A 21,799-nucleotide genomic window follows, 5' to 3' on the forward strand; every position below is an offset into this window, starting at 1 on the left:
ACAATCTCCAAGGCAAGTCGTTTATGAAGAATCAGACGGAATAATCCAAGAAACAAATTTCCTTGATGATGATAGTCACAAGTCTAGTTCTCCTGGTGATGAACTTGCGTCCGCAAGTGAATTCTCTGAGATCGAAGAATCTTCCTCAAGTGAATATGAAGATGATGCGAAGGTAGATTTCTCTCAACCTCCAATCTATGACTCGAGTGATGAGGAAGACATAGAAGGCTTTGACCAGGATACAGATACAATTGAGGATCTTTGCAAGGAAGTAAAAGAATTCGCAGAAGAACACAAGGAAACGGAACTTGCAGAACCACCAAAAACACCTATCCCAAGGCCATTACCACCCAATACAAGCTTCAAGTGGGTACAATCCTTAACTTATAATTTTACTTATTCACTTGAATATGATTTGCTTAAAACAGATGGCCAACTTAGAGCTCTCTGCGGCTTTAAGAGTAAGAGGGAAATGGCTCGTATTCAGAGCTGGTGCACCAGGTTCAATAAGGTTTCACGCTTCACCTCGAAGTACACGGATTGGTATCATGCTCAATTGCATGGATCACAGAGGACGTTTGGTCACCACGGTGAGATTCTACTTTTTAAGCCGCCCGGATGGAGACATGTAGACCAAGACGGAGGCGGATTTAAATGCAAGGCTTGGAATCCTGAGGTTTATTTTGATATTTGTTACCCCAGGAGCCTAAAAATTTGTTTGAAGCTGCTCAGAAGCTTTACATGCCTAGTTTGGGACCCCGGAGGCTATTGGCATTCCAAGCACTGGTGGAGATTTTTGGACGAATTTAAACACAAGCCACCATAACAGGATACTCTTCTAATGTCTAACTTAAGGACTTTAACTAAAAGTGCTAGGTGGGAGACAACCCACCATGGTATGGTAGCCTCTTTTTCAACTTATTTCTTGTTAATTGCTTTCATTTTTCCTTTTTCATTTTAATTTATTAAACCTGGAATCATGCATAGCATTCATGTCCATCACTGCATCCTGCATTTTTCAGTTTAAAAAAAAAAAGGGGTTGCACGACGCGACCGCATGCCCCATGCGATCGCGTCATATCGCGAAAAACACCACCCATGCGACCGCGTGACCCACGCGGCCGCGTGATATATATATCGGCGTAAGGATCCAACGAACAGAAAGTTGGGCTGGAATCGTGCGGCCCTTGTGCGTTTCGCACAAATTAGCCCACGCGATCGCATGCCCCATGCGATCGCGTCACTTACCCAATACCAATCCCACGCGACCGTGTGAGCGACGCGATCGCGTCACATGGATTGCACATCACCCTAAAAGGAGACAGAAAGTTGCGCTAAAACGGCGCTGGAGTCGTGCGTTTAGCACAACTTCTAGCAACGCGATCGCGCGACCCATGCGATCGCGTCACCCTTCTTTCCCCGCTCTCATGCGATCGCGCACCCCACGTGATCGCGTCACTCCCATTCTCGTCCCAACCACGCGACCGCGTGCCCCACGCGGCTGCGTGGATTCGAAAATATAACCCCCCCAGCCTGCGAACCCTATCAGTCGCGCAGCCCCCCCCTTTCCCCCCCAACCCTCTTCTCCTTCTCTCTTCTTCTTCTTCCCAGCCACCGCCGGCCAGCCACCACACCACCACCCCAACGCCGCCGCCACCCCCAACCCAAAAACCCTCGCCGCCACTGCCCCCCTCAGTCGCCACCGCGACACCGTGCACCACCACCGCACCGGACGCCGCCGCAGCCACCTTCTTCCCTGTTCCACCCCTTCCGCTTACCAGGTTCCGCAACACGCAACCCTTTTTATCCGTTCGTCACTTTTCTATTTTTATTCCGTTTATGTTCATGATTAGGATAGCTAGACTTGCATGTTGTAGTGGATTTTTAGGTTGTTAGGTAGCTTAGGCTGTGGTTAGTGGATCTAGGCTTGTTTACTTGCACTGTTCTTACTTGTTGCTGCTATATTCATGATTCATACGATGCTTTCTTGTATGTTGCTGCTGTTTACATTGAGTTTTTATGTTTATTTTATATCTATGTACATGCAGCTTGCTTTCTTTTAACTCATATGAACTGATATGATTGCTGTTTATTTTCTGGGATAATCCAATTTTAGCCGGAATGCTGCCCACATTTTTTTAAAAATTGTTTTCATTCATGTTTTGGTTTGGCATTTCTGAAATCTGTTTTACTCTGCTTTACCCAAACCATTACATGAATGCTATGGCAGACTTTCTTATCCTTTTTGATTTCCTGGTTCATAAACTGCTTGTTCAATTATGAGTACTTCTATTCTTACCAGTGAATCCTTGTTATATGGTTTTTTTCTCTATGCCACTTACTTTAACCTGCACTTTACTAACTCACTGATTTTAATTTCCTAATTTCTTTTTCAAATCCTAACCATACTAACCCTTTTGATCTCTTTTTTGATTATTTTCACTTTCCTCTAACTTTCTAACCATGGCATATTGCTTAATTTTTTCCATTTAACATAAATTCAATCACATTTCATATACTCATTTTCCTTATTCTATTCCTCCCTTACCGCTTTGAGTTTCCTTTGTTTAAATTGCCTATTTGCTTTCCTATTTTATCCATTTCCTAGTTTTCTATTTTTCAGGATGTCTGCCTCACAGAGGAAAGGCAAAGGCAAGGCTACTGGCAAGCGCAAGAGAGGAGATTCCTCCCAATCCATCATTGCTCTAATGCACGATTCATCATGGCGGGAGAAGAACTTCACACAGCAGGAGAAAGCTAACCAGCTGCTTCCTGCAGATGATCCTATAAAATTTGCAAACCGGTACTGTGAACTGAAGTACCCGGCTTTTGCAAACTCTAGAAACCTATACCTGGAACGTACCTGGAAGATTCCAGAGGCCCTCCAGCAGTACACTACTGAGCAAATCAAACAACGGGGCTGGTTCTTTCTGGAGAGACAACTGACAGAGGTGAATGCATCTTGGGTACGAGAATTATATTGCAACTACTACCTTACTACCCTAGATGCAGTGAACTTGAGGGGAAAGCAAATTCTGGTCACTGAGGAGGCCATAGAGACCATTCTCCAGCTCCCAGCCAAGTCCGATCAGCCAGATGGTTTTGCACAGGCTGAGGAGGACATGGGCCAGATGCAGTTTGACTGGGATGCTGTGAAGGCACGGATTGCTCTCGACCCTACTGTTCCTTGGGAGATGGGTCAGAACACCACTATGCCTCGAGGGATCAAGAGAGTGTACTTAAATGATGAGGCTCGGCTATGGCATCAGATCTTGAGTAATTTTGTGATGCCGAGTACTCACGAGACGGAGATCCCGGCTACCATGATCATCCTCCTTTGGTGTGTGCTGGAGGGTAAGGACATTTATCTGCCTCATTTTTTATCCGGCATTATATGGCCAGGGCCCACGTCCGAGGCACCCTCCCCTTTCCTTACCTGGTTACACGGCTAGGCCGTCAGGCTGATGTGCCTTGGGAGGATGCCGATGAGCGACCACCAGCAGCGGACTGCAGGAAGATCATCCCGCACAGCAGGAACTTCCTTGCCTTGGGCTACAGACCACCACCTGTCCCTGCTACTGACGAGACAGCCCCTCCGTCTGCTAGACCCTCTTCATCCACAGCTGCCCCAGCTGCCCCTGCTGCCACCACTGCACCTCCACTCGCCTCTGAGCCGGTCTATCGCCTCGTGCACCGTCTATTCCGCCAGCTTGATCAGATGGAGCGCCGTAACAGGCGCCGGTATGAGAGATTAGAGCGCCGCAGCAGGCGACGCTATTCCCATCTGAAGCTGCTGATCAGACAGGGCACCGACATCCCCTCCGAGCCCGACACCCCTTCAGAGCCATCAGAGGATGAGCATGAGGAGGAGCCTCATTCCCAGGCGGAGACTCATCAGCAGGCAGCCACAGAGCAGGCTGCCCCGCATCAGGAGGTTATGCCCCAGATAGAGGCTGCAGATCCGGAGATCCTACTCCAGTCCGTCCCACCTCCACAGCAGCCAGACCCCCAGCCCACTAACGAACGGATTTTTGACGGTTTAGAATTTCACAAATGAATTCTCGTTGCAAGTATAGTTTCTAAACCAATCACTAATCCTTTTGATTAGCATAGACTTTCCCCCCTAACCTAATTAATGACCTATACAAATGCGAGCTATTCTAACTACCCATTCTTCACTTTTTCTTACATACTCATGCATTTGTTTTTTTTTTTTATTTGATTCACAACATCTATGCATTGATTCCTTTTTATTGACTTCATTTTGGGGCATTTTGTCCCCTTTTATTTTTTTCTCTTTTTTTTTCTTCTCTTTTTCTTTCATTTTATTTTTTTCTTTTCATCATTTTTTTTTCTTTCCTTTATATATATATTTTTTTTCTTTTTCTTCTTTCAAACTAAATACAAGAACATCAATGCATAAGGTCTCTACATTTGATCAATACATGAATAAAATAAGCAATAAAAGTATCCAAAGCAAACTAGAAATGCAAATGCATCAAAATATATACAAGGATGTGCAAAATGAGATAACTAGGCTGAAAAAAAGTTCACCGGTTCCCAAATAATGCTACCGGTGCCCTCCCCACACTTAAAATTAAGCATCGTCCTCGATGCTAAACCGGAGGATCAGTGGGAGGTACAATGATAGGTTCTGGCTCTGACTGTGGCAGTGGGACCGGCTGAGTCTCCTGTGTCCGAGGTGGTGCCTCCAGGTGTGCTGGCTCTGTAGTGTCAAGGGCATCCTGCTGAGCTGGTGCCTCCGCGTCCTCCTCCTGATGATCCTGCTCATCGGAGGCCGGAGAATCGGGAAGCAGAGGTAGCTCGGCGCCCAGAGAGATAAGGGCCTGGTCCATCCGATCCAAACGGCGTCTGACATGGTGTCGCTCTCGCTCTAATTTAAACAGACAAACAGCAAGTAAACACATACAGAGCACTTATCAGGCCTAGAATCCTCTATCCAGTCCTAGCTACCTAACCGCAAGTATTTCTAACTAATCCTAACATACAACAGTTGAATTTAGCTAACTAACATGCAATTCTAGGAACGAACATGAATGAACAAATAAAAAGGAAAAATAGAAAAGAATTAACAGAAATGGAGCAGGAACCTGGGAGCCGGGAAAAACTGAAAATGGAAAAGGGGGGAAACGACGATAGGGCAGCAGAGACAGATTGGCACCGCCGTGAACGGTGGCGCGGTGGTTCGAGAAACTGAAGGGCGGAGGAACGGCGATGGTGAGAGGGTGAGTCGGTCAGAGGAGTAAGAGAGAAGGGAAGAGAGAGAGAGGAAGGCGGTGATGGTGGCGCGGAGGCGGTGGCGGTGGCGCGGTGGGAGTTCGGCCGGGAGGAGGAAGAGAGGAGTGAGAGAGAGAGAGAATGGGTGGTGGTGAGAGGGGGAAGAGAAGGTGATGATGAGAGAGGGCGAGTCGCCGGCGGTGAAGATGGCGCGGCGGCGGCCGGTGTAGCTGCTGCGATGACAGTTGGGGCAAGGAGAAGAAGAAGATGAGGTTGGAGGTTGGGTTGAGGTGCGCGACTGCGCAGTGTGCTTCGCGAGCTAGGGTTATCCCTATTTTTGAATTGGCGCGCGCGCGCACCTTGCGCGTTCGCGCCCATTGAGAGAATGTGGACCCTACGCGTGCGCGTACAACGCGCTTAAGCGGGGATGAGCAGAAAGAGGAAAGGACGCGTGCGCGTACCGTGCGCGCACGCGTGCATGGAGTTGGGCCAGGGGCTTAGAGTTGGCCCAACTCAGGCCTAACTCTCTGGAGAATGGCCTGGGAGTCGCGCCACTAGATTTGCGCGCACGCGGCAAGTACGCGTCCGCGTGCATTGAGGGGAATGGAGATCTACGCGTGAGCGTACAGTGCGCGTTAACGTGGGGTGGCATATGAGGCAGGGGCGCGTGCGCGTACCATGCGCGCATGCGTACATGAGATTGGGCCTTAGGCTTAGAATGGGCTTGAGGCACACCCAACTCTCTGGTCCCTGGCCTAGTTTGGTGGCACCACGCAAGGACGCGCGCGCGGCAAGTGCGCGTCCGCGTACATTGACGAATTTGTGAAATGGCGCGCTGGCGCGATTCGTGCGCTCGCGCAGATGGGGTTGGGCCTGGGGCCTAGAGCTAGCCCAGAAATGGCTTAACTCTCTGGGGTTTGGCCCAATCATTTGCAGCAGCAAATCGGCGCGGACGCGGCAGGGGCGCGTCCACGTGGGTCAGGTTGGGCTCAGGGCACAATGTTTGCCCAAGGGAGGCCCAACTCTCTGGAGTGTGGCTTCTTTTACTTGGCTTGGTGTTATCTTCAAGAACTTCATCTTGTTTAATGAGAGGCGATTCAATTTTGGATAGAAATTCATTGATGAATGAGGTCATCTCTTGATCAACCTCTTCATATCCTTCAATTTCAATATACACCATGCCCTTCTCATCTTCCTTGGGAGGTTGTGCACACTCTTCTATAATTTCAACTCCATGTCTAACGGGTGAGGATTCCATTGTAGAGAGAAATTCATCTATGATTGAATCCATTTCTTGATAAACTTCTTCCAAGTCTCCAACGATGATATGTCTTGGAGATTGTGCACCTTCTTCAACTTCAATATCAAGCTCCTTGGAAGAGTGCTCCATGAGACTACATTCCCTTGGACTTTCAACATCTCCTAAATCTTCGAAACTTTAACAGAATCAAAATAACCCACACCTTGTATATATAGCATTACATGTTAGTTGACAACATTTCATCAAGGAGGAACATTAAAACTTTAAAAGCTACCCTAAACAATTTTTTTATGAGAATAATGGGAATTTTTAACTAAACCTGCATACAATATATGAATGATATATGATGCTTGAGTTAGAGAATACACAGCCTGTGAGTCTTGAGCTTAAATTGTATGGTTGCATTCAAACCATAATTTCATTTCTGTGTGTTACATTTCTTTTTATTCTGATGTTCTTTCCTTTGCTTTAATCTATATGTCCAATTATAGAATATAGAATAGATACATACCAAGAGAATAATTGAGGCCATCATTTGATTTTAGCTCACTCACCCCAAATTAGCCTGCCTTTTACATCACCCTTGTTAACCTCCTTGAGTCTTTTAAAACCCCTTTATTCTATTTAGCCAAATTACTAGCCTTAAGCAGAAAAACAAAGAAAAATCCCAAGTGAATCCTTAGTTAGCTTAAGATAGCAAATTATGAATAGAGTAAAATGTGGAAAACCTTTTGGGAACATGAGTAATAGAAACAAAAAGGTAGAGAAGTTAAAAGAAATAAAAATAAATTTGGGAAGCATGCTCATGAGAAAATCAAAGTGATTCAATTACCATGTGCATAAAAAAAAAAGTTATTTTTTTTCAGCATTTAAATAAAAGGGGATACAAAAAGAAACTCCCCAATGCAAAATAAAAACAATGCACATGGGATAAAAATAAAAAGTGAAACATGAGCATGTAACAATAAGTGGAAAATATGGGAAAATAGGTAAAGAAATTTTATTTTACTAAATATGTATGTTAGGTGAGATCTTAGTCTAATTAAGGATTCACTTATTAGCTCACTTAACCATATACATAAATCCTTACCTTTACCTTGGCCCCATTACAACCTCAATAAAGACCTCATGACTTTTTGGTATAACTATATTCTATAATTGTTGATTGGTTAGATGAAAAACAAATCTGTAGAAATTAAGAATAAAAAAAAATAGAGTGAATAAACCCAATAAACACTAAGTAACTAGAGAGTAGACACAAAATCCAGTGAGGGTTCTATAACTCATCAACATATATCTGTGCTTAAAATTTACTAATTGTTTTGCAAGTTTGTACAATGTTTTCTTTCCCATCTCATTTGCTAAAGTGCTTTATTATTTAAGGGTTAGCTATATATATATATACATAACTCCTTGAGAATGTAAATTAACTTAGCTACATGTAAGCTTTATATATGAGTGGATGAATTAGAATTGCATGACTCATTAGGTAGATGCATTTAGCATAGGTTGCATTTCATAACATTCCATCACTTTAACCTTAATTATTTACCTTGGATTTAGCATGAGGACATGCTAGTGTTTAAGTGTGGGGAGGTTGATAAACCCATATTTCATGAGTTCTTTTGTGCATAATCCCAACCTTTTCTGAGGAAATAATTAGGATTCGAAAGCCAATTTAATTAGTCCCTTGACTTTCCTTTGCCCTGGTGAAGGTTGACCAAGTGGAGTTTAGATTCAACTTTCATTATTGTTGAGAGAGATAACTAAGTTGGACCTCTAACTTCTCTACCTTGCTAAAAAGTTGCTTTACAGTTATTATTTATTCTTAATTGCCATTTAATTCACTCGTCATTTAAATTACTTGCTTCTCACCTTCTAAACCCCGATTACAACCTTTATAGCCAATAATAAGAACATACTTCCTCGCAGTTCCTTGAGAAGACGACCCGAGGTTTGAATACTCGGTTAACAATTTTTAAAGGGGTTTGTTACTTGTGACACCCAACACGTTTGTACGAAGGGATTTTTGCCGGTTTAGAAACTATATCTACAACGCAACCGTTTCTATGAATTTCTTTACTGGTAGAAAACCCGACGTCAACCTACTACATGACAAACACTCAGAGTATGCAATTGAAGCATAGTCGGTCCATTCCTCAGGCTCTACAGGAAGGACCGCTCTGATACCATAATGTAACACCCTAACTATCAAAATGTCACACTTCCGGCTTCACCACTCTGATAGCTCGGGTATTACGACGACCCTTATAATATTTAATACTAAAATATGAGCCTGTTTAAAACTTTAAACTGCAATACTGCTCCAAAATACTTTTGTTAGGTAACGTACATCCATACATACCATACAACTTACAAAACTCACAAAGAGTACATACATATGTATATATATTAAATAATTTTACAAGCATTAACTAATACAATTCCTATCCCTCTTACAGAACTCGCAAAGTTAAAGGCTAGGGAAAATATAAATACTAAAACAATACAGAAATAACGTCTATCAGAAAAGAAATAAGCTCTTCCAAACTTCGTCATCCGTAACCTGAAAAAGAAAAGACCTGTAGGGGAGTGAGAACATCATCCTCGAAATAGTTCTCACTATAGGGTTACAGAATTATTATAATAGGATACACGAGATAAGATCGTTACGGTGATTAATAACCGCCTTATACATCTTTTCAAAAGCAAAGGTTTACTATAAAATAAAAATCTGAAATCTTTTCTGAAAGAGGAACTATTCATTTCTAAAAAAATTCAAAAGCCTTTAAAAAGGTTTATCTATGCTGAACTAAATTAGTTTTTCATACTTTTCCAAACCAGAAACATCAACCAGACATGACTTTCGGCCCACCTCATAATCAACCACGGGTCTAGGCCCAAACAACCCAAACAACAACCAATCACCACAGTCCAACAGAGTCTCAGTTGCAAACACAAATAGGAAAGTAGAATAATTAGCAGTTAATCACAAGTAATCACAAAGGCAAACTAAGTAAAATATGCACACCCAAACAATGTCACATAGATGCATATCATGAATGCCTGTCCTAGTGGCTGATGAGTCTCATCTGTCAGTTATAAAGCCAACCCAACAAGTCTTGGTAGCTAACTGATAGATGAGAATTGCTCGATGGTCTAGATTTTCTTCTTATAGAAATAAGAACTTCATTGTAAGCATAGCTCCAAACTAACAAACAATTCTCACATAAAAAATATTGGTTGTCACAAGTACAAACCCCAAATGAAAATTAATCGAAGTATTTAAACTCCGGGTCGTCTCACAAGGAATTGCAATGAAGTGTTTAATTATTAGCTATGAAAATTCAAGGGGGTTTGGTTTTATAATTTGGCAAGAAAATAAATGGCAAGCAAAGTAAAAGAACAATTGACTAAATAAAAGAAAGTGAAACTCTTAGCTAGACTTAGGTAATTGAGATCACCATCCTTGTCTACAAACCATACATTGATAATTTTGAGGTACCAACCTATTAAGTCTACTTCCAAAAGCTTTAAGTACGTAATATCTACTCCTAAGCTTGAAGTATGTCAAATAGGCTTGATCACATCAATCCATAAGTCCCAACCCATCTACTAATTAGATTAGTAGTGGGTTAGTGTCAATGGATATCAAATTGATCACCAAGGGTTCTCAAATCACCAATTCAATGAGACCCAATGACTCAAGGTCACTCAATTCCCTTAGCCTAGGCCAAGAGTAAAGAAAACTACTAAAAAACTAGAGAAAACATTTTATCAAACACCTAATGTGCAAGGAAAATAAGCATCACAAATTGCAAGAATTAACAAAACCCATAACTATCATAAGCAAGAAATCAACAAGAACAATGAAGATAAACATAGAAGAGCATGGAAACATAAAATTGCATTAAAGATAATTAAGATCTAACAAGAGTTCATGAACATAAAAGAGGTATAAAAATAAAATTGACACTACAAATCATGAGAATGAAAGAGTAGAAGCAAGAATTCATAAAGGAAATAAGATGAAAATATGAAATTGGACCTAGATCTAAGAGAGATTAACCTAACCTAATTCTAGAGAGAAGAGGGAGCTTCTCTCTCTAGAAACTAACCTACATGATGCTATACTACCAAACAATTGCTCCCCCTTGCTTGGACTTTAATTCTGTATGAAATACACTCAGAAACAAGTTGGATTTAGGCCTGGGCAGCTCAAAAATTGCCCAGCATTTTACCTTTAAGTGGGTCACGTGAGAGTATCGGCGCGTGCGCGCCATGTGCGCGTGCACGTCGATTGGCAAATTCTTCATCCGCGCGGACGCAGCATGTACGCGTGCGCGTCTCTATGCGAAACCACTTCTGCGCGTGCACGCCTTGTACGTGTGCGCGTCGATTGATGCATTCCTAATCTTTATTTCTTCATGCATTCTCCACTTTGTGTGCTTTTCTCCTTAATTCTTCCATCCAATACTTGCCTTATGAACCTGAAATCACTTAGCAAATGCATCAAGGCGTCGAATGGAATTAAGGTGAATTAAAATCACCAATTTTAGGGCCTAAAAAGCATGTTTTCACATTTAAATACAAATCAAGGGAGAATTACAAAACCATGCTATTTTATTGAATAAATGTGAGAAAAGGTGATAAAATCCCCCTAAATTAAGCACAAGATAAACCACAAAATCGGGGTTTATCAAATCTCCCCACACTTAAACCAAGCATGTCCTCATGCTAAGAATAAAGAAGGACAAGAAAAGGGGTATGAACATTTATTCAATGCAAATAAACTATATGCACTTATCTATATGAATGTAACTAAATGCAAAATAATTCTACCTACTTGGTTAAAAGTAAATCAATCTCCAAGAACATATATAAGCAAGTAGGGCTAAGATCATATGACGATTCATGAATCCTACCAATTCGAATATCAAAATAAAGTTCAAACAGACTTGCAAGAAGGAAGCTCATGAAAGCCGGGAACAAGGAATTGAGCATCGAACCCTCACCGGAAGTGTGTCCGCTCTAGTGTATAGGGTCGATCACTCAATTCTCTTCAAATCATGCTTTCTATGATTTGTTTTTCATCTAACAATCAACAATTACTCAATGCATGCATACATTCATCATGAGGACATGTTCACAGGTTGTAATGGGGTTAGGGTAAAGGTAAGGATGTATATGGTCAAGTGAGCTTGAAATTTGTATCTTTGATTAGCCTAAGCTCTTACCTAACACATGTAACAACCTATACAATTCTAATATAGTACCTAGCTACCCATGATTCCCACTTTTTCACATACTCATGCATTCTCTTTAATTCATATTCCATATGCATTGATTTTTATTGAACTTTACTTTGGGGCATTTTTGTCCCCTTTTTATTTCTTTTACTTTTTTTTCTTTTTCTATATTTTTTTTCTTTTATATATGTATATGTTCTTTTTCTTTTTCTTTATCATTTTTTTTCTAAAGTATATACAAATGTATCAATGCATATGGTTTTACATATAGTGCATGAATATGTACCCAATTCCCAATATTTTTAACAAAAAAAAAATTACACTTTTTACCTCAACCAATGTCCCAAGTTTTCCATACCCAAATGATACATACTCTCACTAGTCTAAGCTAATCAAAGATCCAAATTAAGGGATATTTATTGTTTTTCGCTTTAGGCTTGTAATGTGCTAAAATTAAGAACAAAAGGGATTGAATATGCTTAAAGTAGGCTAACAATGGTTGATGAAAGGTAGGCTATTTGGGTAGTGAGCTAAATGCAATGATGGCCTCAATCATATAAATGCATGTATACATGGAATAATGGACATAAAGAATTAAACAAATCAAAGATTACAATCATAGAAAGAGAACAGTGCACATAAGAATGAAAATAAGTGGTTATATGATGTAACCACACAATTGGGCTCAAAACTCTCATGCTTGTGTTCTTAGCTCAAAAACCATGTTCCAAAATAAATTCTTCAAGCAAGTTTGTCACAAAAAATTTTTTCAAATTGGTAGGGTGCCCTAAAACAATTTTTCTTGGAAAAGAAATCATCACCCAAGTAGTCCTAACATAAAAAGAAGTGGTGAAATATGTACAATTTCTAACTAACATAAAATCTATCATGCAATGCAACAACTAATCTAACAAAGACAAAAATTAAAAATTGGTGTTGAAAAAAGAAAATTGTTACCCATGGAGATCGGTCGGACGACCTCCCCACACTTGAAGATTGCACCGTCCTCGGTGCATGCAAAGAAGAGTAAAGTGGACGGGTTGCTACAATTGATGAGCTCCTTCAAAAGGTTGTGCGAGTGAACTTGTTTGTTGCCCCATTTAGAAGCGTTTCCTTTCCCTCTTGGTGGCCAACCTAAAAGGAAAGAAAAAGAAAGAAAATTAAGCCTACAACAAAGATATGAAAGCAATTAGAACATAGGCGAGGGCTAATGCCAAATAAGAGTAAGGTTCTCACCACATGTTAGCTACGCATGTAAGTGAGAAAACAATATAAGCTAAGGCATATTAACTAACACTTGATGCAAGAGTAAAGTCAAAGCATGAAGAGCACTCAAAAGCATCAAGTTCGACTAGAAAGAGTGGGTCATGAAAGACATGCAAGTTCATATCAATGGACAAAGAATATAAGAGTCATACAAGATTAAGCATTGATTTAAAAGTTTCATCACCCAACAATATCAAACAAGTCAAGAAGCACCAAGAATAACCAAGAAATTCTCAACAATTGAGTAAGAGAATTCAACACCATTATTAAAATAAGAAGTTTAAAAAAAAAAGAAAGTAAAAACAGGCTATAAAAACAAAATGAAAATACAAAGAATAAAAGTATGCGAATGAAATGGACAAAAGAAAATGGAAGATGAGAAGAAAAAAAACTTTTTTTTCTGCGACGCGGATGCGCACAATACGCGGGCGCGTGCCTGACGAAGGTGGCGATCGGCGCGGACGCATAAAGTGCGCCTGCGCGTCAGTCGCGGGCACAGAGTAGGCACAACTTTGGTGCAACTCTCTGGTTTTTATACCAGGGGGTAGGTGACGCTATCAGCGCGCGCGCGCACGGCATGCGTGTGCGTGCATTACGCATTTAGCTTATGGGCGCGTACGCGCAAGGTGCACGCACGCGTGGGTTGGTTTGTGCCTTAGGCATGGTGCTGGCGCAGTGTAGGCACAACTCTCGGGTCAATGTATAGAGGGATGAATTTTTCAATCCACGCGTACGCGTACATGGCGCGTCCGCGTGGATGATCGTAAATGCTTGGGGTGCGCGTACGCGCCAGGTGCGCGCACGCGCGGGTTGGTGCTCTGTTTTTTAAATTTTTTCCAATTTCTTGTACCAAACCAAGCCTTCCAAACCTCCAAACAGCTACCAAAACACCCTAAAACCTTATTTAACCTACTAAACTACCAATTATACTCAACAAACTACTCTAAATTTGAATTTAAACTAATTCTACTAATATTTACAAAAGAGAAAAATGAAAAGGTATTACCATGGTGGGGTGTCTCCCACCTAGCACTTTTGTTTATTGTTCTTAAGTTGGACTTATGGGGAGCTCCTCTTAAGGTGGCTTGTGCTTGAAGCTATCCTTGAACATCCACCAATGCTTGAATCTCCAATAAGCTTTAGTCTTCAAAGATGATAACTCCAAGTCTTGATGGAGTTCCACACAAGCCATGGGCTCCCAAATTTGATTCTCCTTGTGCGATCCAGGATCCCACACTTTGTTTTGACACCCATCTTCAAATTGATCATCATGATTCCAATTGGGTGGCATGACCTTATAATTTTCAATTAAGCACCCAAACATTCTCCTAGACCCAATGCAATTTGGTTCTATACCAACCATTGCTATTCAACTTCGAGCATGCAACCATCATGAACTTAGAGTGATATGTCCAACCACTACACAACTCTCTCCTACTCTTAACTCCACAAAGAGATCTAAGTTGACCATCATTTTCAATCAAACCATATTCAAGTGGGAAAGTAAAGATTAGAGATAAGAATTTTACCCACTTTAATGTTGTGTAGGATGGTGACTTAGGAAGGGGGACCTCCCTACACTTAGCCAATGCGAGGTCTACGCCCTTGTGCTCTTCCTTTGCATCTTCCACCTCCTTGCAACTTTCCTCAACTTTAACCTCTTCCTCTTGGTGGCTTGCTTTCAATTTAATTTCTTTTTCGTTGCTCACCAAGGGCATAGGATGCTGTGCATCTTCTTCTTTGATCTCAAATTCAAGCCCAATGGGAGAGGATTCAATTGTAGATAGGAACTCCTCAATGACTGAATCCATCTCTTGGTCAACCTCTTCAAAGTTTTCAATCATAATATGCTTTGGAGGTTGTACACCCTCCTCAACATCAACATCAAGTATCTTGGAAGAGGGCTCTCTAATGCTACATTCCCATGGACTTCCAACATCCCCTAGATTTTCAACCACTCCTTTTGGCTCAATTGGCTCAACTTCCTCCCCGTGTGGCAATTCTTGCTTCAACTCCTCTTCTTCACCTTGAAGCTCTAAACTCACTCCCTCACTATGCTCCTTGGTTGCTTCTCCACATTCGTCAATGGGAGTGCTTTGGTTGCTTAGGCTTAGTCGGGAGGAGACCATGTTGCTAACGGCTTCTACCATGATAGCCATTTTTGCTCTTAACTCTGCAAACTTCTTTTCATCCTCCTCATGTCACCTTAGGATATGAGATTCAAGATCTCTCAATTCTTGTGTGGGGGCTTTGAAAATTGTTAAAATATATACGTTGCGAGTATAGTTCTTAACTCGCCAGAAATCTGCCTATCAATTTAAAAAGGTGTCACAGAAAATTGAAATTAAAATACTGGGAGTATGAGTCCCAGGTCGTCTCCCAACAAGTTGCAGAAAAGTGTGCTATTTTATTAATCAGATGTTTTCAAAAAGGTTTGAGTTGAGTAAACAGGAAATTAAATTGGTGAATTTGAATAATGTAAATAAAAGCCTTGACTGGGAGTTGATTAGTTGGAATCCCTATTATTGTTGGAATACTCTCAAGATTAATTGACAATTAAAGGTTGTCCTGTTTAGTTATCCTTTACTAGGTAAGGGAAAGTCAAACAAGTTGGAATGCTACGTCTGTTCACAAGTTGCAATCCACTTATTTAAAAGAAATTGGTGTTAGTGACTAGAAGGCAATCCAACCATAAACCCAATTACAATTTTTCTTTTAAGCTTTCCAACTCATGGGTTCCTTTCAATCAACTCTCCATCAAGTTAGGGAATTACTCGCTCATTGTGAATATAAATTTCATAGCATATAAAAAGGAATTAAAGAAAGACATTGTAAATAAAAATCAAAATAGTCAATTAAAAATAAAAGTGATCCTTGTATTAAATAATCCTAAAAATATTCCAATGGTAAAATTAAATAAAGCAAAGGACATGGAAGAGTAAAGCCAAGTAAAGAGAACGAACTAGAATGACGAAGTCTTGATGAGGTAATAGCTCTTCTCAATATCCCAATGCAAAAAGCAAGAGAAAATTAAAATCCTAAGAACTATGAATGTGTAGAGAAAAAAACCTAGAGGAGGAGTAAAAAAACTAGATCTAAAATTAAAACTGTGTAGAATGAATGATGTCTCTGGTTTCTGCATGTTCTCTGGCTCTAGTCTGCTGTTCTAGACCAAAAACTGGGTCAAAATAGGGTTCAAAATCGCCCCCAGCGAATTCTGCAGATTATGCAGATCGCGCATGTCACGCGATCGCGTCATCCATGCGGACGCGTCATTCGCGCTTTTCCCTGTCACGCGTTTGCGTTGTCCACGCCTCCGCATCGCTTGTGATTTTCCAATCCGCGTGGTCGTGTGAGCCATGCTGCCGCGTCACTGCGATTTCTCCTTTTTCGCACGGTCGCATGAGCCATGCGACCGCGTCACTTCTCGCTGGTTATCTCCTCAATTTCTTATGTTACTTCCATTTTTGCTAGCTTCCTTTCCAATCTGCAACTCATTCATGCCCTATAAAGTCTGAAACGCTTAACACACAGATCACGGCATCGAATGGAATAAAGGAGAATTAAAATGCATAATTAAAAGTCCCTAGGAAGCAGTTTTCAATCATGTAATAATTTCAGGAAGGAAATATAAATGCATGCTAAATTAATGAATAAGTGGGTAAGGATCATGATAAAACCACACAATTAAACACAATATAAACCATAAAATAGTGGTTTATCAACCTCTTCACACTTAAATATTAGCATGTCCTCATGCTTAATTGAAGGAGATAAAATAAATAAGTATGAACATGTAGAAACTCATGCAATGCAATGCAATCCTATATATATGAATGCAACTATATGATTCTTGCCCACTTGATCAAAAGTAAATAGGCTCTTCAAAACAATTGCAAATCAAATTCCACTAATTCTATCATTATACAATAAGACAGATAAAAGTGCAAGAAGATAGCTCATGAAAGCAGGGAACATGGAAATTCAAGCATTGAACCCTCATTGATGATGTATGTACGCTCTAATCTCTCTAGTGTATAGGGTAATCACTCTATCCTTCTCTAATCATGCTCTCTAACTTTTGTTTTTCTCCTAACTAATCAACAACAGTTAATATACCAATGCAAACATCATGAGATCTTTTCAAGGTTGTAATGGGGCCAAGTGTTCCGGGGTTACCTGAAACTGGAGGTCGATCTCGGATGAGATTTTCTGCACTGGTCGGAGCTGACGTGTCCGGTCGGTGGATGATGGCCGGAGCGGATGCGTCCGACTTGTTGGATTGACTGCACTGCTGATCCTTCGTCACCGGAGGGTGGGGGGTACCTACAAGAGACTCCGATGCTTAAGTTAGCATGGGTATTAAGCAGGTTTTATGTAGAATCAGAGTATGAGTTATACCTGAGTGCTCCAGTGTATTTATAGTAGTTGTAGATTGACCTTTCTAGATAAGATAAGTTAGTTATCTTATCTTATCTTTATCTTTGAGTTGAGGTCAGCTTATCTTCAAGGGAACCGCCCTTATCCCAATAGGCTTGGACGGCCTTTGGATTTGGGTCGTGTTCCTCTACTTGGGCCCTTTATGGGCTTTCCTGTCGATTTGGCCGAGTTCTTTAAGAAGAAGTCGGTCCGCTTGACCTAAAGAGGTTGGTCGCTTTGTCATTAATCATCCCAGGTCGGATAGCTCGACCCAGGGTATGAACAGTGCCCCTGCTTGAGCTCGGTCTTCTTTGTCGAGGTCGAGTCCTTAACTTCGGTCCTTCTTGTAGCGAAGCCGAACTCAAGCATTTTGTCGACTCCTTTTTGTAGCAGCTTTTGAATGTAGAACGTTTTTCCTCTATAAGTGCGCGCTTTTGTATTAGCGCTTTTTTGGGAATGCAAGCGGTTTTAATATCCACATTTAATTGGCATTTAATTGCCCCGTTTCCCCTAACTTCTCTTTTTTTGAATTTTGCATTCAAGAAACGGTTTCTCTCCTTCGCCCTTTTCATAACTTCTTCGCACTTATTCATTTTCTGCCTTTTACCCACATTTCAGCTTTTCTTGCGACGTCGCTTGGTGATTTTTTGAAGCTTCTGTTTTTGCCTGGAGTTTTGTAGTTTCGCATTTCTCTCTGTGATACTGCTTTTGTTCGTGCTTTTTGCTCGTGAGAGGGAAATTCCAGATTTCGTCTTCCATCCTTAATTTCCCTGAAGCTTTGCTACTTTTTCCAGGTTGGTACTAGCTTTCTTGCTTCTTTCATAGCTTCGTCTTCAGTTTTTTAGTGAAGCTTTGATTTTGCATGTTTGAAAGTTTGAATCTTTTTTGTGGTCCTGTATTTGCTTGTCACTGTAATGTGTTTTTCCTGAATTTCTTTTATGCATTCTCTTGGCATTTTCGTCGAGGCTTTCTAGGGTTTTGTTGTTGCTTCTGGTTGTTTCCTGTCTGATATCGATAGAGAATCTGCATCTGTTCCTCGCTTTGTTTGGAGATTTCTTTTTGATTCTGACAAAGTTTGTACCTTTGATGATTTCTACTTGGCGTGTTCGGTGTTAGTGCTTGCTCTTTGCTGATGATTTTTTGCTTGATTTCGAAAAAGTTTGCGCCTTTGCTGTTTTTCCGCTTGACCCTTTTTGGAATTTCTGATAAACTGTGGAAATAGTGCTTTCCGCTGATAAACTGTAGGAGGGTGGACCTTTTGCATTTTTTGCTTCCTTTGTTTACTTTCTGGATTTTATTTTGATGAGTGCCGGGATGTAGGTTGTAGAAATAACTTAAAGACCTTGCTTATTTTACTGCCTCCAAGGGATGCCCCAAGACCTTTGTCTTGAGTCTTGGGGTTTTTCCTTTTTGTTTATCCGTCCGTCGAGATGTTTTGCCCTCTGTCCGAGATATTTTTAAGTAATCCATTATTCTTTTCTTTTTGTAGGATTTAGTTGACCTCATGTCTTTCCGAAATAACGTTGTAGAGATGCCTTCCCAGGTTCCCGCGGGTATGGCCGATTGGGTGGACTCCATGGTTCTCATGTGTGTCTCGCTAGTTGATTCTGAATTTTGTGCTCAGCTTAGGTAGTTTCATAGTGTCTGTAGCAATTCTGGTGATGAGAAGAACTATGAACTTGTCCCTCCCTCTTCTGACGAGAGAGTCTGCTTTTCAACTCGGGTTGTTGATGGTCGCCCTTTCTTTTATGCTTATGATTTTTTCTTTGGTCAGCTGGGTATCACCCTTCCTTTTACCAAATTTGAAACCGACCTGTTATGGTCTTGTAATGTTGCCCTTCTCAACTTCACCCCAATTCCTGGGCTTTTATTAAAATTTTCCAATTGCTGTGCAATGGTTTTGGTATTCCTGCTTCCCAATCTCTCTTTTTCTATCTGTTTGTCTTGACTAAGCCCGGTGTGGTAAAAAAGAAGTCAGCTTGGGTCTCCTTTCGTTCTACCCAGGGAAAGAAGGTCTTTTCCATGTTTGACGAGTCGTTCCGTGATTTTAAAAACTACTTTTTCAAGGTCCGAGCTGTTGAAGGAGCTCGGCCCTTTTTTCTGGATGAAAATGACGAACCTGCTTTTCTCTTGGAATGGCAAAAAGACGTGAGGGTCTCCAGGTATTCGTGGGAGATGTTGGATGATGCTGAGCGAGCCTTTGTGACTATCTTGGAAGAACACTGGGGTCAACCTCCCCATCTCGACACAAAGAAATTTCTAACCAATCCTTCTCTTCTTCAAACTGAACTGGGTATCTTTGTGTTTTCTTTATTATCCGTGTATGTTGCTTGTAGCTGTCTTTCCGACTTGTCCGACTTGTAACTGATTTTCTGTTTTATTTTCAGAGGCAATGAAGAATAGTGAATCCATGAAAGCTTTTAAGAGGGCGCAGAGGGTGACTGTTGCCAGAAATGTTGCTGCCAAGGCGGCTGGGGAGGGATCCTCCCAAGTGCGCGAGAAGCCATCAGTGCAGAGTTCCGCCGGGGTGAAGAAGGTGATCCCTACACCCCGAGTTCGTTGGTAGATCCTCACGTCACCTCTGCTGCTCCTTCTGTTGCTCCTCCCAATAAAAAACAAAAGACTGCTGAGCCCTTTGACCTCGATGCTCCTGATTTTAATGCTATTGAATTCATGGATCAACAAATCGGTCCCTACGGTGTTCTCTCCATGGACGATGTGTCCATCCTCCATCACTTGGAATTTATGGCCCGAAATCATATGAAGATGGCGTATATGTCAGCTGCCATATATCGGACTGCTCAGAATCTCCCTCTCAACGCTACTAAAGCGTTTATGGAGGAGGCAAAACAAGAGTTTGATCGAATGAAGGAGTTAAAGGAGGAGCTTGAGATAAAGGTAGCCAAGCTGGAGAAGGACTTGAAGAACGAGGAGGCGAGTTCTCAATCACTGGCGGCTTCTTTGAGATTGGCTGAGGACGCAGTCCTGATGCATAAGGATAGTTACATTACATCTTATCGAGAGGTGATGCGCCTGAGAAGGGAGCTCGACCATGCCCGGGAAGATTATTCTGAGCTTCAAGGTCATCTCGTTGGCAGCGTGACTGCTGCTTACGAGAACTTGAAGGAGCAAGTTCACCAAAGTGCCGACCTCTTCTGCTCCTCCGGTTGCCCCTGATTCGGATTGCCAGATTCTGAACCGGGAGGATGGAACTGTAGACGCTGTACCGATTCAGACTCGTCCTCCTTCTCCTTGTCCTGATGCTGCCAAGAAGGCTCCTGATGCTTGCTGATCTCTTTCTTGGGAATTTATGTAGTTGGCCCGGCTTGTGGGCTTTTTAAAACTTTTTTATTTATTTACTGACACTTTCCTAGTTGCTTTTCTAGCAACTTTTATTTTGAAAAACAAAAAAGGTAGCTCGCCATCCTTAGATTTTGCTGGCCTTCGAGGCTTTTGCAACTTTTGTAGATTTTATATAATGCCTTTTGATTTGACATTTTTCTATTTTCTACTGATGTGTGATATCTTGCGGCTCGACCTCCTTGGGTTATTTTGTTGTTTGTAGCTTGAATCCTTTGAGGTTACGATTTGTAGGGTCCAACTTGTTTCTCGGTTTTCCGTATTTGTGACCGGTTTCTTTGCGTTGGTCTCTTTCTAAGTTATTATTGTAATCCTCTCTTTCAGAGATTACTTTTATAACTTATTTGTAGGAGATTGACTTCGTCAGGTTGATCTCTTTTTAAGTTATTTTTGTAATCCTCTTTATTGGACCTTTGTCAGGTTTCTTTCAGGGATTACTTTGATAACTTTTTAGTAGTAGGAGTCCGACTTGGTTATGTCGGTCTCCCTTAAGTTATTTTTTGTGTAGTAGGAGTCCGACTTGGTTATGTCAGTCTCCCTTAAGTTATTTTTTGTAGTCCTCTTTCTTGGATCTTTGTCAGATCTCTTTCAGGGACTACTTTGATAACTTTTTGGTAGTAGGAGTCCGACTTGGTTATGTCGGTCTCCCTTAAGTTATTTTTTGTAGTCCTCTTTCTTGGATCTTTGTCAAATCTCTTTCAGGGACTACTTTGATAACTTTTTGGTAGTAGGAGTCCGACTTGGTTATGTCGGTCTCCCTTAAGTTATTTTTTATAGTCCTCTTTCTTAGATCTTTGTCAGATCTCTTTCAGGGACTACTTTAATAACTTTTATTTCGTTTTGGGCTGACTTTGTTATGTCGGGCCCTTCTAAGTTAAAGTAATCCTCTTTAATAGGGTTGGCCAGACCTCTTTCCAGGGTTTAATTATAACTTGGTTTGACTTGGTTCGACTTCTTAATGTTCGACCAGTCTTTAAGTTATTATTTTAGCGATCCGTAAGACCTC

General features: G+C 41.3%; 1 long non-coding RNA gene across 1 annotated transcript in view; it reads right to left on the bottom strand.

Moving 5' to 3' along the window:
• Positions 8,799-21,799, bottom strand: part of LOC110270678 — a 17,034-nt gene continuing 4,033 nt past the window's right edge. Inside the window, exon 3 of the long non-coding RNA XR_002360322.1 lies at positions 8,799-8,880. This is a non-coding gene — a long non-coding RNA (uncharacterized LOC110270678). The remainder of the gene's footprint in view (positions 8,881-21,799) is intronic.

The sequence above is a fragment of the Arachis ipaensis genome, chromosome B04 (genome assembly GCF_000816755.2).
Source record: "Arachis ipaensis cultivar K30076 chromosome B04, Araip1.1, whole genome shotgun sequence".
Classification (NCBI taxonomy): Eukaryota; Viridiplantae; Streptophyta; class Magnoliopsida; order Fabales; family Fabaceae; genus Arachis; species Arachis ipaensis.